The following is a 16,738-nucleotide window of genomic DNA, read 5'->3' as shown; positions in this document are numbered from 1 at the left end:
GTACAGCAGCTCCCCCTCTCTATTGCAACTACTGATTCCCACCCCCCAGCTCCCTCTAGTAGAGGTATTGGTATCGGTAGCCATCCCTCTGCAACCAGTGCACCCTCCTCTATCTCCTCCTCCTCTGCCATCCGGCGCCAGTTGCTGATGCTTTTGAACGCACCGCGCCCTACGCCCCAGGGGACCGACGTGTGCGTTCATTTAAAGGGCTCCTGGCAAGGGTTATGCCTCAACATCTGCTTCGGGGACCGACGTGTGCGTTCACTCAAAGGGCTCCTGGCAAGGGTTATGCCTGTTCCGCCTATTTTGCATTATAATGTGCTGTAAAGATTGTACTGAAATATTATGTTTGACGTTGCTGCCATCTAGTGGTCAAAGTTAGTTTCTTCTTCGCCAGAACTTTACAGGAAGTGTATTGTTCTCTGAGTCAGAGGCAGTAACCTTTAACCTGGAACTGTATTTCCTCCATTTCATCACTGCTCCTGGATCTTGCAGGCTGCATGCAGAGGAGCTCTTGATTTATTCCTGGACTAATGGTGGAATTGTCTGTGAGTACTCTCACTGATGAAGTGAGGCTACTGTATTATATGTAATGTACTGATACATATGTTTTGTTTATGTTCATATTGTAGTTTTACAAAGTTATTCAGAAAAGAGAATACAAACAGATCTGATGTCTCACGTTTCTTGACTTCTGAATTATTGTTAAGCTGTCTGACTAGTGTTATACAACAGTCAATAACGCGAAGCAGAACAGTAAAAAGACAACCCACGTGGCGGTCTGGAATAAACTGAGACGCCATTACTGCAGCATGAGTCTAAGATCAGGAACAAAGTACCAGGCTGATGCCACGCTACCGCCGACACAGCAAGGCAGGGAGAACATTCCCAGTGCCCAGCAAGACGATGCAAAGTCTTATGTGTCCAGAACTTCACGGGCTAGCAAGATGTCCTCAGCAAGTTCCTCAGCAGTTAGAGCTCGTGCCAAGGCAGAAGCTGCCCGCGTCCAGCTACAGTATGCAGAAAAAGAAGCCATGATGATGCAGGAGTTAGCAGCAAAGAAAGCTGCCATAGCACAAGAGACAGCAGCTAGGGAAGCTGCCCTGGCACAAGAAAGAGCAGCTAGGGAAGCTGCCACAGCACAAGAGAGAGCAGCTAGGGAAGCTGCCATAGCACAAGAGACAGCAGCTAGGGAAGCTGCAATAGCGCAAGAAGAAGCTGTTTTAGAATCAAAATTGCTCATCCTGCAGCGACAGACTGCAGCTGCTGCTGCTGAAGCAGAGGCCGCTGCCTACATGGGAACAAGTCGGTCAGGAAGTGAAAGATCATATAAAGACTCAGAGGTTCCAGAAAAACCTCTATTCTCTGCAGATCGTACAAATGAGTACCTCCAAAACCTTACTGATGCACATACAAAGGAACAGTCTCTTAAACCTGAAGCAAAGGAATTCAGGCCGAGATCAACATACCCCCTGAGCAGGCCCAATCAAACTCATGAGGTCAGCGGCTGCCAGCAAACCAAGAATGAAGCACCAGAAACCCCTAAGAACAAAAAACAAGTGTTCCCATCACCTCAACCTATAGATTACATGCGCGAACAACAATGTGCAGCGGATGTCACCAAATATCTCATCCGCAAAGAAATGGTTAGCTCAGGCTTTCTCCAATTTGATGACTGTCCTGAAAACTATTGGGCATGGAAATCTTCCTTTCTGAATGCCACTGAAGGTCTGAACTTATCACCAGCAGAAATACTTAATTTAATGATAAAATGGCTTGGCACCGAGTCAGCAGAGCACGCTAAGAGGATGAGAAGAGCAAACCTGTTCAACCCTGCAGCAGGACTCAACATGACCTGGAAAAGACTAGAAGAAACGTATGGATCCCCAGAGGTAATAGAAGGAGCACTGTTGAAAAAACTTGAAGTCTTTCCCAAGGTGGGCTACAGAGACAACGTGCGGCTACAAGAACTAAGTGATCTTCTACTAGAGATAGAATATGCCAAAGAGGATGGCTACTTGCAAGGACTTTCGTATCTAGATACAGCTAGAGGCACTAATCCCATAGTAGAGAAGCTACCTTCAAATCTGCAAGACAAGTGGATGTCTGTGGGAGGTAAATTCAAAGAAGATTATGGAGTCTCTTTTCCCCCTTTCTCTGTGTTTTCTAGGTTTGTCCGACAGCAAGCAAAAATCCGAAGTGATCCCAGTTTCGCCTTCACCCCCAGCGGCAATCAATCACACAGACCAGAGAGACCTCACAGACCTCACGGTAGGACCTATGTATCCACACACAAAACAGCTGTACCTTCAGAAGTCACAGACTACCAAAGCACCCACAAGGTACACACCATAGAAAACCCTGAGAGACACTGTCCAATACACAAAAAAACACATCCACTAAAGAAATGCAAAGGCTTTAGAAGCAAACCCATCGCAGAGCGGATGTCCTTCCTTAAACAAAACGGCATCTGTTTCAAGTGCTGCGGATCTACTTATCACATTGCCAAAGACTGCAAAATACCAGTAGAATGTACAGAATGTGGCAGTGAGAGACATATTGCAGCTTTGCACCCCGGCCCTGCTCCTGCCCCACTAGAGACTGTAGAACCCAGGAAAGATCAGGGCAGGGAGCAACAAGAGACCTCACTCTCCTCTGTAATGTCCAATTGCACCGAAGTATGTGGACAAGGCAAGAGTGCACGATCATGCTCTAAAATCTGTCTAGTGACTGTGTATCCCACTGGCAAGAGAGAAAGGGCGGTGAAAATGTATGCAGTGCTAGATGAACAGAGTAACAGATCCCTTGCAAAGTCAGATTTCTTTGATATCTTTAACCTTAAGGCAAGTGCAGTTCCATACACTCTAAGGACATGTGCAGGGACAATTGAAACCACAGGGAGAAGAGCTACTGACTTTACCATTGAATCCTTCAATAAGAAAGTGCAGTTCCCACTTCCTACCCTAATAGAGTGTGGCATGATACCTGATGACAAAACTGAGATTCCATCTCCAGAAGTAGCTCATCACCACCCCCACCTCCGCTCAATTGCTCACCTAATCCCAGCTGTTGAGCCAGATGTTTCTATCCTTCTACTTCTTGGAAGAGATATCCTTCAGGTACACAAGGTACGCCAGCAAATCAATGGACCTTATAATGCCCCTTATGCACAGAGACTGGACCTGGGGTGGGTCATTGTAGGAGAAGTTTGCCTGGGGACAGTGCACCAGCCTGACAACGTTAGCACTTTGAAGACGTCTGTGTTAACAAATGGACGCACATCCCTTCTCAGTCCCTGTCACAACAACTTCATTGTCAAGGAAAGCTTTGGCAGGTCAACACAACACTGTGACTTTTCTACACTATATGGTAAAGAAGAAGTCAACTCCAACATTGAGACAGACAATCTAGGGATAACAGTATTTCAGAAAACTAAAGATGATGATAAACAGGCCCTCTCTATAGAAGATCAAAACCCTGCAGATTATGCCACTAGGCCTACTCAAGCAGCATGCCTTCAGAACTCTATTTGGTTCTCAGGCCCAACCTTTCTGTACCAACCACACTGTGAGGATATAGACACTGCTTTTCCACTCATAGAGCCTGAAGCTGACCCTGAAATCAGATTTGAGATTACAAGCTTCAGTACCAGAGCTTCTGAAGCCACACTTCACTCACATTGCTTTGATAGATTTTCTTGCTGGAAGATATTAGTTAAGACCCTAGCCAGACTCATCCATGTCGCTAAAACCTTCCAGAGGGAAACCAGCAGCAATCAGGTCAGAAGGTGGGAAAGTTTCCATGAACAAGTCAATCTAGAAGAACTTGCTCAGGCAAAGTCTGTTATAATCTCTTCTGTTCAAAGCAAACATTTCCAGAAGGAAATTGACTGCATCAAAAAACAAAAGACATTCCCGAAACAAAGCCGTCTTAGGAAGCTTAGCCCCTTTTTAGACAAAAATGGGTTGTTGAGAGTAGGTGGACGTTTGTCTCTTGCAGAACTTTCAGAGGAAGAGAAACAGCCTGTCATTATACCTTATAATCACCACATTGCAACACTGCTTGTTAGGTACTATCATGAACAAGTAGTTCACCAAGGGCGACACATCACAGAGGGTGCAATTAGAACCGCAGGTTTCTGGATTCTTGGTGGCAAACGCTTGGTATCAGCTGTTATACACAGATGTGTCATCTGCCGCAAGCTGCGAGGAAGGTTACAAAGTCAAAAGATGGCAGAGTTACCAGAGGACAGAGTAATTGCTCAACCACCTTTCACCAATGTGGGCTTAGATGTATTTGGTCCGTGGTCTGTCTTAACCCGCCGCACTAGAGGAGGCAGTGCAGACAGTAAACGATGGGCAGTCCTTTTCACTTGTTTGTCCACCCGAGCTGTACACATAGAGCTACTTGAAACCATGTCAACATCAAGCTTTATTAATGCCTTGAGGAGATTCTTCTCAATTCGTGGCCCAGTAAAACTGCTCCGTTCTGACAGAGGAACAAACTTTGTAGGAGCTTGCAAGGAACTTAACATTTGTGCCAGCGAATCACAATTGCAAAACTTTCTCCAAGACAGAGGATGTACATGGGTCTTTAATCCTCCACACTCTTCACACATGGGTGGTGTCTGGGAGAGACTTATAGGTATTGCCAGGCGAATCTTGGATGCTATGTTGCTACAAACTAAAACTGCTCACTTGACCCATGAGACTTTAAGCACCTTTATGGCAGAGGTTACAGCCATTATGAATGCCAGGCCTATAGTTCCTGTGTCCTCAGACCCAGATACACCTATGGTCCTTACCCCAGCAATGTTGTTGACTCAAAAGGTGAACTCTTTGTCTGCTCCATCCGGAACCATAAGTACAACACAAGTTCATGCTAAACAATGGAAGCAAGTACAATGCTTGGCAGACACCTTTTGGAAAAGATGGAAGAGGGAGTATCTGTCAAATCTGCAACGCCGTAGGAAATGGACTGAGGATCGCCCAAATGTAAAAGTGGGTGATGTTGTTCTGTTGAAGGACAGCCAAGAGAGCAGGAACGAGTGGCCTGTAGGACTTATTGTCAATGCTCTACCAAGCAGGGATGGCAATGTTAGGAAGGTGGAGGTCAAGATTGCAAAGAATGGGACTTCCAAAATGTATCTTAGACCTATAACTGACGTCATAGTTTTAGTTTCAGATTAGCTAGGATTCCATTTCCTGTTTATATGTTTTTTCTGCATAGCAGTAGTTATTTAGGTAGTGACATAATAATTATGCCAGACAGGGAGTGTTCCGCCTATTTTGCATTATAATGTGCTGTAAAGATTGTACTGAAATATTATGTTTGACGTTGCTGCCATCTAGTGGTCAAAGTTAGTTTCTTCTTCGCCAGAACTTTACAGGAAGTGTATTGTTCTCTGAGTCAGAGGCAGTAACCTTTAACCTGGAACTGTATTTCCTCCATTTCATCACTGCTCCTGGATCTTGCAGGCTGCATGCAGAGGAGCTCTTGATTTATTCCTGGACTAATGGTGGAATTGTCTGTGAGTACTCTCACTGATGAAGTGAGGCTACTGTATTATATGTAATGTACTGATACATATGTTTTGTTTATGTTCATATTGTAGTTTTACAAAGTTATTCAGAAAAGAGAATACAAACAGATCTGATGTCTCACGTTTCTTGACTTCTGAATTATTGTTAAGCTGTCTGACTAGTGTTATACAACAGTCAATAACGCGAAGCAGAACAATGCCTCAACATCTGCTTCCGTACAATCTGGTTGACAGCAACCCATTTAGGCAGATGTTGGAGCAGGCCCAACCCAGATGGCGTGTCCCCAGCTGCCATTACTTTGCCAGGACTGGTGTCCCTGCCCTACACCAGCACCTTGTGCAGAATGTATGCCTGCCTCTGGATCATGCTGTCAGCGACAGGGTGCATCTCACAATGGATGCTTGGACCAGCAGGCATGGGCAGGGTTGATACCTAAGTTTTACAGCCCATTGGGTTTCCCTCTGAGGCGTCGGGGAGGGAATGGCAGCATCTGAGTTTGTGGTGCCGCCACGGGGTCTCCATGGGAGAAATGCTCCTCTCCCACAAGCCATTGTCTCCATGGCTGCTGAGCCCCCAAGCAAGCGTCCCCGTAGCTACGCAAGTGTGGGGCACGTCCGCTGCCAGGCCATGCTCCAGCTTGTGAGCTTGGAGGAACGGACACACACTGGACCTGATGTTCTGTCCGCACTACAGGCTCAGGTCCAGAAGTGGCTGACACCCCGAAGGCTCCAGGCAGGTATGGTTGTCTGCGACACCGGCAGCAACCTACTCGCCGCCCTTCAGGCTGGCAGTCTGACACATGTGCCCTGCATGGCACATGTCCTCAACCTTGTGGTACAGAAATTCCTCCGCACTTACCCAGTGTTATGTGAAATTGTGCAAAGGGTACGTAGGATTGCCAGCCACTTCCGCCGATCCCCAACCGCGTCCCTGTCCAAACTGCAATGGGACAACAGCCTGCCCCCCCACAGGCTGATTATGGACAGTGTGATGCGGTGGAACTCCAGCCTCGATATGCTGGAGAGGTTGTGGGAGCAGCGACGGGCGGTGAGGGAATACCTGCTGGAGCTAGGCACTCCAGGACCATCACGACCTCTCCCCTACATCACTAATGCGGAGTGGGGGCAGATTCAGCAAGTCTGCCACGTGTTGGCCCCATTCGAGCAGGCGACAAAGATGGTCATCAGGGAGCATGTCGGCCTCAACTACGTGCTCCCCTTAGTGTTCCAGGACACTAGATCGCCTGCTTGAGGCTGGGGAGAGTGCCTTGGTGGAGCATGAAGAGTCAACCATGCTCCTCCAGGACCAGGCCAAGGACGAGGAGGAGGAGGATGATGAATTAGTGGACATCCAGGAGTCTGGGCTTGGTCAGGAGGGATAGCCGGTGCTGGGGGCACCGTTAGTACTGGGGTGGGGCACCTCCGACCGGGAGCAGCAGCATCGGCAGCAGGAGGACCAAGAGGTCATGGTCCCGGGCAGCTCTGAAGAGCGGGCTGTGCTCTTCCCCGTGGCTGCCCATATGCTACGATGCCTCAGGAGGAACCCCCGGATCAGAAAAATAAAGGAGAGGGATGAGTTTTGGTTGGCCACCCTTTTAGACCCACACTGCAAGAGGAAACTGGAGCAGTTTCTACCAGCCAGCCGGAGGCAGGCCCGTTTTGAAAAATTGCGGGCCTGTCTGGTCCACCGGCTGTAGGAAGCAAACCCTAAGCCTCACGCTCCAGTTCTCCCTGCCCATTTCACCCAGCAGGTGGCTGGAACCAGCAGCACCAGCTGAGCAGGTGACCTTATGGGTGAGATGAGGCTGTTCTACCAGTCTGTGCGACCCAGTACCAGCAGCAGCATCAGTCACCACCAGCTGCTGGCCCGTATGGTGGAAGACTACATGTGGTCCGTGCTTCCAACAGCATGAGCACCGACGACCCCATGAAGTACTGGGTTGCAAGGCTGGACACCTGCCGTGAGCTGGCTCAGTATGCGCTGGAGTTACTTTCTTGCCCCCCCTCCAGCGTACTGTCTGAGCGGACTTTCAGCACAGCAGGTGGGGTGGTCACCGACAAGAGGACCCGTCTGTCCACTGACTCGGCAGTGACTTCTTGGCCTTCTTGGCTGTCAGTTCAGGGCGCTGAAGGGTCCCTTGTTCATCCCTTTCCTTTGCTCTCCCCCCAATACTCCATTGTTTTTTTAATGTTTTTAATGAAAAATCTATATTTTTAACAATATTTATTATCATATTAATTTAATTTATAAATCATGCATTTGGTAATCTATTATTTTTATTATTTATGAATTCTTTCTTTATTCTAATCATGTAATGTTTAATTGCCTTTATATATTTATGATTTTTTTTAAATCATGTTTTTCTATTCTATTTTCAATTAATCAATCAGGTATCCTTTTTGCCAGCAACATTCAGCTATCATTTTCGATATAAGGTGAATCAATTCTGTAGCAGACCACTGCGTTAACACAGCATGACTCAACGTGTTCTGATTCCTCTGAGCCAGAGGGATAAAGGACTGCAAGGGTTTAGTAGTGTCTCTGTTGTCCTCCGTTTGTCTGTGAGGAGGAATGTGTAACACAGGTCGCCAAACCCATACACGATTGTCGCTGCACACATCCAGCGCTAAGGACATGTGCACGTCCACACCGTCCTCAGCTCAAACAGAGCCCAGAAGTCAGTGAATAAGTTGCTTGGCCTGGGCCAGTTGTGTTAGTGTCCATGTCTCCTCCACCTGGGTCAGTCCTCATTCTCCTTGTTCATGACTCTGTCATGGTCCACATCTACTGTCATTGTTCATCGTCAGCTGCTTTTAGTGTTCAGTATTGTTTATCTATTGCCGGTCATGCAGCTAAATAAGGCTATAGTTGCGAGGCTTGACTATACACGGGGAGTAGTAGTGTCACACATCCCGTAGTAGACTTCACTAGGGAGGGGCTGACAGGTACAGGGGAGCACCTACACTGTCATCCTGTAGAGCAAATGTTTGACTCTGAAAGCCAACATGTGTGCTTGATCGATTTGACATTTCAATTAGTACTGTTTTAAGATCTGTAAAACAAGACTGCCATCCATTCCTCTGTAATGCAGTTCTCGTTAAGTAGAATAATAATGCAGGGGTTTCCCGTTAGAGATGGGGTAAATAGATATATACCGTACAAGTGGTCCATCCTGGAATAAACTATCTAGGTACCCCATCTCTACAAAGTAGACTAGAAATTATATATAAATCAAAATATCACCATTATAGAGGAATGGATTACTCTGCATTTTTCACAAAGAAACTGGATAAGACTTTATAGATGTAAAGTCCACATCCAAGAAGCACTGTAACTTAAGTTAGGTGGTTTAATAGTAACTGCTGTTCAATGTCACTCCAGCACGCATGTTGCCTTCCAAAAAGTATACAAACATTGCTCTGCAGGATGACAGTGTTGTAGGTGCTCCCCTGTGCTTGTCACCCCCTCCTAAGTGAAGTATTCTACGGGATGTGTGACACTACTCACCGTGTGTAGTACAGCCTTGCAACTATAGCCTTATTCAGCTGCATGACCGGAAATAGATGAACCATACTGCACACTAAAAGCAGCTGGCGATGAACTGCGACAGTAGACGGGGACCATGACAGAGTCATGAATTAGGGGAATGATAACTGACCTCGGTGGCGGAGACGTGGACACTAACACAACTGGCCCAGGCCAAGTAAGTTCTTCACTGACTTCTGGGCTCTGTTTGATCTGATGACGGTGTAGACATGCACATGTGTAGTGTCCCACTAGGTAGGAGTGGGCACTACACAAGGGTTAATTGGGTCACGTGTTACTCCTGCTCACAAGGGACAGTGATATTATATTTATATATGCATTTACATGTTTTCACATGTGTTGTTTCCCCTGCTATATGCTTAGCCTTCCTATTTGGGTGTAGTTAGACATCCTAGACACTAGAGGGAGATAGGGAGCCCCTAGTATAAATGTCCAGGCCCAGACAGGGAGGGGAGGTCATAGTCAGGAGTCTGTGAGGAGAGAAGTGAAAAGGCACCAGCCAGAGATATGCTGAGGGCCTCCTCCTGACATGCAGCTAGACAGTCCTGGTTTCTAGTTTCCAACAGCAGGCTAGTGAAGGAGTACAGCCTGCCTGGAGACCAGTAATCCAGCAACCACAGAAGAAGCAACCCCAGTAGTAGGGATGGTCCTCCTGGGAGAAACCTGCAGTTATCCACACAGCAGATCCAGTACAACCAGTTCAGATAAGTAAGCTAATGGGCAGAGGTACTACAAAATAAGAGCAAGGGTCAATACAGGAGGAAGATTTATTACCAAGGATTAAAGCCAGCATTTAGGCATCCGGGCCTTGGGATCCAGCCAGACAGAATAGCTGTGGTGATAGTGCTGCCTAGTCTGTGAAGCATTAACGGTTTACCCTCCAAGTATCTTGCATGATTATTACCTGCCAGTATTGAGATAAGCCTGCTTGTGGAACATTGTTATAAAGGGACTGCATCATTACCAACTGTATGTACAAAGTTTGGACTGTTTCAAGTAAAACAACGTTTGGTTCACCATACCATCTGTGTAACTTAATTACTACTGCTATAAATCGGTGTGCCACTGTTACAGGCACTGGCGTCACGATCCTTAAAGGGACCTTGCCCCAGGCACTCAAAACACCTGCAACATCAAGGGCACCTCATCCACCATCAGGAACTTTGTGCCAGCCTCTCCTTCACTGCCACATGCCTGCCCAGGGTTCTCCTACAAACAGTGAGTAACCCTCGATTGTTCATAATTGTGACCTCACTTCGCAATACCCTGCAGGTCTGGCATGCTCCTTAGAGCTGTGTGTGAGCAGCAATAATCGTGTATGGATCTGGAGACCTGTGTTACATATCCCTCCTCACAGACAAACGGAGGACAACAAAGACACTACTAAACAATTGCAGTCCTTTATCCCTCTGGCTCAGAGGAATCAGAACACGTTGAGTTATGCTGCGTTAACTCAGTGCTTTGCTACAGCTGGAGGGCCGCAGTTTGAGGATGCCTGTTCTAACCATTTTCAAAAATCCTCTGGTGGATGCTGCCGCCTGTCCTGACTCCTAGTCATCTAGGGGTGTAATAACACTCGATCTACTGCTGCTGCTGCCTGTCTTGCTGATTTTGCCCTAGCTATATGTGGGCCTCATTCTATACCATTTTCATAAATCCTCTGGTGGATGCGGCTGACTGTGCCGATTTATATGAGTCATGTAGGGGCCTAATAAGACTACAATTTGTGCTTTGATGAGTTTATAATTTTTCTATTCATTTAACTACATAGTTTACATTTCAATGCTGATGTCTTACACTTTTACAGTTTCTTTTGGCCTTAAATTGTAGCTTTAATACTATTTCTGTAGTACACTTACAAAATTAAATGCGTTATTTTTATTAGATAATATTTTTGGAGCCACCAATTAGAAAATTAAGTAATGTGTTTATATATTTTTCTGCTCCGTATTCTTTTTCTTTTAATTTTATAAACAACAATGCAGAAATATATATCTTCTGCTTCTGTAAAAATTATGTTTGTAATTTACAGAAAGGTCAATACAGTGTCAAGTATCAAACATAGAGCAAAATATTCAATAGATTGACCTGAGTCCTAAAATGTGTGTAATAAATGTTCTAAACACTTAAAAAAAAAATTGAAGTGTAGAACTGATAGTAAAAAGTCTATGAAGGTACTCATTTATCCAGGTCATGGTATATCTGTAAAGAATAAATCAAGGCAACTGGACGTACTGTAGATTTCTTGAAAACGTTTCACTCGTTCTTCCAACGAGCTTTCTCAATTCTGAGTGATTGTACAAAAAATTCTGGGAATAAATATGTAACTGAATCCACATCTGATAATTAGACCCAGCATTGGGTCAAAGGTGTTGATTCCATTATCCTAATTGGAGTCAGTAGGTGATAAAGACTTCCCAGAAAAAGGTGTCAAGACAGCATTATACGTGGCAGACAATAGATGTCTAACCCCCCCACCTCTATTCAAGCTTGGCTTCTCCATTTTTACATAGATGGCCTCCTTCACGCCTCGTTTGTACCAATCAGCCTCCTTATCCAAAACACGTACTTGACGGTCTTCAAAGGTGTGACCTGTTCCTTTTAGATGCAAGTACACGGCTGAATCTTGACCAGAGGTTTTGGCTCTTCTATGCTGGGCCATACGCTGATGTAGTTGTTGTTTTGTTTCGCCGATATACAGTTCTGAGCATTCCTCATTGCACTGGACTGCGTACACAATGTTGTCCATCTTGTGTTTAGGCGTTGGGTCTTTAGGGTGAACCAGTTGTTGCCTCAGTGTGTTGCTAGGTTTAAAGCAAACAGGAATGTGATGTTTATTAAAAATCCTTTTGAGTTTCTCAGACACCCCAGCTATATATGGGATAACCATATTCTTGCGTAACCATAATCGTGCGTAGGCAACCAGCATGGATCCCTTTTTCTACTTTGCACTATAACAAGTCTAGAGTGTAGAATTCTAAAAACATGGTTTGGATTGTTCATATTCATGCAAGTGCTTTGTTAATTATGTATTGTCGATATTTAGACAAAGAAATATGTATATAAATAATATTATTTAAAAAAAGAATCTTGTGTTGTTAGGTTTCATTTACAAAATTTATTTAGTTTACTTTATTTTATTATGTTTTATTTTTTTTAAAATGGGGTTTGGGGCACCAGTGTTGTGGTTCACTATGTAGCAAGTTGTGGACCGCATGTGGCCTTCCCTTGTCAAAAGGTCTTGTGCACTAAAAATTGTACTGGACTTATTGATGAGCCTAATGAAAAATGAAATTTTTTATTTTTTTTGGTTTGTTTTTTTGCTACAGATTAAGGTTTGAACATGGTGTTCTCTTTTGTCCTGGGAGAGATGGTTGACTTCTGTGTTGACCTATCTACATGGTTGGGTCTGACTGACGTTATACTCATCCATGTGACAATCCGGTTTTGTTAATGAAGCCTGAATGACACATGTATATAGGGATAGTTACTTTTATATATTTTTTTAAATATTGACAATTATGTAATGATAATTTGCACATGCAAAATATATATAGACACAGCTTTAAAAAAAAATTATTAAAAAATACGTACTATATAATGTTCCTCACCAGTTGGAGAATTCTTATACTCTGAGTCATGTAATCACATTTTTCGGTCTGTATGGCGGAAGCAATGCCAGGACATTTGCATTTTTTTGTAATAAGTGCGCTATCAAGGATCCGTGCTGTTTAGTTTTTACAACATGCCTTTTTTGTGGTGTATCCAGAATTATTTCTAAATAAATTTGATATTAGTTCTCAGTCTTATCAATTGAGCTCTTTTAATAATAATAATAAAGTTTTTGTTCCTAATGATTTAATTGGCTGGATAGACATATTAATAATTTGTATTTTTATAAAACAAAATTATTATTTATTTATTTATTTTATTTATTATTAATCAGTCAAATTTATGTCAATTTTAAAAATAATGTATTTATGTTGAAAGTAGATATTTCTTCTATTTATAGATGAAACTTGCTGTCTTCAATTGTTTTTATTTTCCTAAAAAAAATTACATAACATTTTGCTGTCTGTTCCTGCAGAGTGAGTCAGGGCTATGTGTAGACATTAAACTACAACGTTAACTAACCATATGCCTGCTGCTGGTTTGTCAAGATGATTCGGAGATTGGTGTAGGCCTTATAATGCACCGTTAACAATAAATGCTGATATTATCCAATTACTTAATAATTATGTGTAGGCCATATACTCAACAATTATCAAGGACTACTGTTAATATCAATATGCATTGAAGTTCTGTGTAGGACATATAATGTCCCTTTTATATGTACCTGCAGGTGATGTTTGTCAGTCTACTGATGAGTTTGTGATGGAGTATAAGGGCCTTACTGTAACCTAATGTTTAGAAATTAATAAGAAAACTTAAATTAATAAAATAACAGCAAACACACAATATATGTTAATGAAAACAGTATATTTACGAAAACAGACAAATATAAAATAATTTAACAATTTGCCTTAAGGCAATGCCTTTAATTGAGCATGGAGGTTGAGGAGTTCCTCCATGTCTTTTGTGTGCTGCTCCTCTAACACAGCCCTCTGGTGGGAGTACTGGAGCCTGATCACCCTGATCTTGCGGCAGTGCTGCTCCCGGAACTGCTTCACTAATTTTCTATGGTCCCCTTGCAGGACCTAATATATATTTTTTTCAGTGCTTTAAGTACTGTTAAAAAATAAAATAAAATAAATATATATATATTTGTTTTATTATTATTTTTATTATGGGTTTATTAGTTTGTCATTAGATTAAATGCAATTTAGTAAATATTGTATAAAGCTGTTGACTATTGGTGATTGTAGGTAAAAAAAATATTGTGAAGAGTAAATTGTTCTGAGGTTACGTCTATATAAAATCAGATTTTTGTTTTTTTTAACCTAACATTAGTCCATGAATAGTCTATGTCATTGAGGTCATAATTTACATATGCTATTAGATTTGTAGCATAAATTTTTATTTATTTGTATAAATGATAGAGCTTTTGTTATTTTTTTGTAATTTCATAATTATTTTATTTTTAATTCATATTGCAACGACAAGATTGAAAAGTGTGAAAAATATAAACAAAATAATTTATTTATATCATAACCGTTATCTGATCTACTAAATGACACTAGACTGTAATAAAGTATTCCGAAATAAATAAATAAAAAATCCTATATTTTATTCATTGAGATGTAAATAATATTCTGTCAAATTTTTGTAAAAATAAAAAAATCTGAAATGTAAACTGTGGTCAGTGGATTCACCTCCAGAAGTCTTTACACTTGAGTAAAAGAGCCATGTATGGCCACTGTGGCAAAGTACGACAGGGTTGGCATGTGGTTGGCACAATAGTGTTCTGGTTATAACTTTATTTTTGCCATAATTATTAAAAATTTTGTTTAAACAATATTTAAAAAAAGAAACTAAGGATTGAAGTTGCTATATGCACTGTAGTAAAGCAAAGGGGAGAATCAGGGATGCTCGGTATGTCTCAAAGGGAATGTATGCCTCAGGGAGATAATTTACGGTAATCAGTAGGCCTGGAATCAGCACTCCTGTTTTGTTTCTGGGGTTTTGTCTTTAATATTGATTTTTGAACGGGTTTTAAATAGTTAACATAGACATTGGGTAGGACTGCATCCTATGTTCTCATAATGGTGCTGTTAAAAAGGCAGATAAGATAAAGTGTGGACAGGCCATCCCAACGCATAACAATCTGAGAAGGGAACCAGACCTGTGAGACTGTAAAGAGTGTTGCGATAGTACTTTACCCTGCTTGTAATGAGCTGTAAGTGTGGGACTTTCTGTTATCCAATATAACTAATACGTGTGTGTGTGTGAATAAGTTTAAACAACAAAAGCACATATTTACCCTCCTTGTGTGGGGTGGTGACTAATCCGTCATCATCCTCTTCCTCCTCGTCCTCATCCTCAAAAACTGAGGGGAGGGGGGAGACTCTGGTAGGGCTGACGGTTCACCCTGTTCCTCCTGTGTTGGTGCAGGGGCATTTGGTAGCCCTGAGGGTCCTGGCTGCTCCTCCTCCTCTCCCTCCGACGCAGTCACCTCCCATGAATCCCTACTGGCAGGCCTGAGTCTGACAGAGGGAAGGCGAGCACCTATAAAAACAAATTAGACTTATGTAAAAATAAAAATCACAAATAATAAATGTACCTCAACATTACGTTACTTTTGTTTATTTCACCAACACTCCGTAATCATTGCACCTGGACAGTGTGCATCTCTGATTTGGCGGATTCTCTCCAGATGCCACCGCTTCAGGTCCGACCATTTTTTTAGCATGGCCATTGCGGAGTGTTTCCCGCCATGCTCCCTCCTTAACTCTTTTCTCAGGTCATGTATGATGACCTGTTTGGCTTTATGAGATCTTAGGTCATCATAGCCTTTCTCTACCAGGCGCTGCGGGATTAAAAAAGGAAGCATTTTATCAAAAGAATTTAATAAACTAAGATTACGCAACTTTAACTTTAGCAGAAGTGGAGTACAGGCTATTCCAGGAAGTTGAAAAAGTGGTCGGATCCGTCCTGCCGCTAGTTTACTTATGCCCCAGACAGTGGCGTAGCTAGAAATGACTTCGCCCCACAGCAAATTTTTTAATGGGGACAACCTACCTACCACAGAAATATTTTCACAAGCCCTTCCTTTCATGCCAGCCACATAACTGTGGATAGTAAAGATCGCTCTCTCACACCAGGCCCGGCAGCTGTTCCATCCGTTTCATACACTGTCTATACTGTCACTGTGTATAATTTCATTGTGTAATACTGTTGAGGGGGCCCTGACAAATTCTGTTAGTCCTTCTCCTCCTCCTGGATGGGCCCCTTCTGGGTCAGGGCCCCCAAGCAGCCGCTTCACCCTGCCGTCAACATTTACTACAACTGGAGGACTGCTGTTTGAATAGACTGTGTGTTTGTGTGTTGGGGGTGGGGGGTGGTCAGAGGGGGTGTGGGTTTGAGGGGGGGTTTGGTGGTATGTAGTGTGGGTATATTGTGTGAAGTAGGAAATTAGATGTACAATGTGCATCTGATATAAATTTGTCTGCTATCCATACATAATGACACGTCGGCCACATGTATGTATGGATAGCATATAAATATATAGCAGATGCCAGTGAGATAGTGCTTTGATGGCAGACCAAACATCTGTCATATCAAAAATTCTTAACTATTTATTTTAGTAATACAAATAAAATCACATTTTATCTAGTATGATAAAGCGTGTGAGATAGAATGTTCAATTTACTAATACTTACTAGGATGAGGATCTCTTCCTCAGCTTCTTGGAACTTGCTCGCCACCATCTTTCCAATCGCATGTAAGTTCAAACTCTAACTGACACTCTAGATGCAACCGGTTACTTCTGGCCGGGAGTGACTCACGCGCATGCGCATGAGCATACGAACATTTCATTGCCGTTTCAACTGTGTATTTATGCGAATATTCAATATATTGCTGATATATCAGGTTTTAGAATATTCGTAATATTCTAAATCAATTATATATTAGAATATCGCGAATATAGCGGATATAGTGCTTTAGTATTTTTAAATCTTTACTTTAATTTTTACTAATATTGGCTATAT

This window comes from Bufo gargarizans, chromosome 8 (genome assembly GCF_014858855.1).
Source record: "Bufo gargarizans isolate SCDJY-AF-19 chromosome 8, ASM1485885v1, whole genome shotgun sequence".
In the NCBI taxonomy this organism is placed as follows: domain Eukaryota; kingdom Metazoa; phylum Chordata; class Amphibia; order Anura; family Bufonidae; genus Bufo; species Bufo gargarizans.
Note: the sequence above shows the minus strand (reverse complement) of the source record.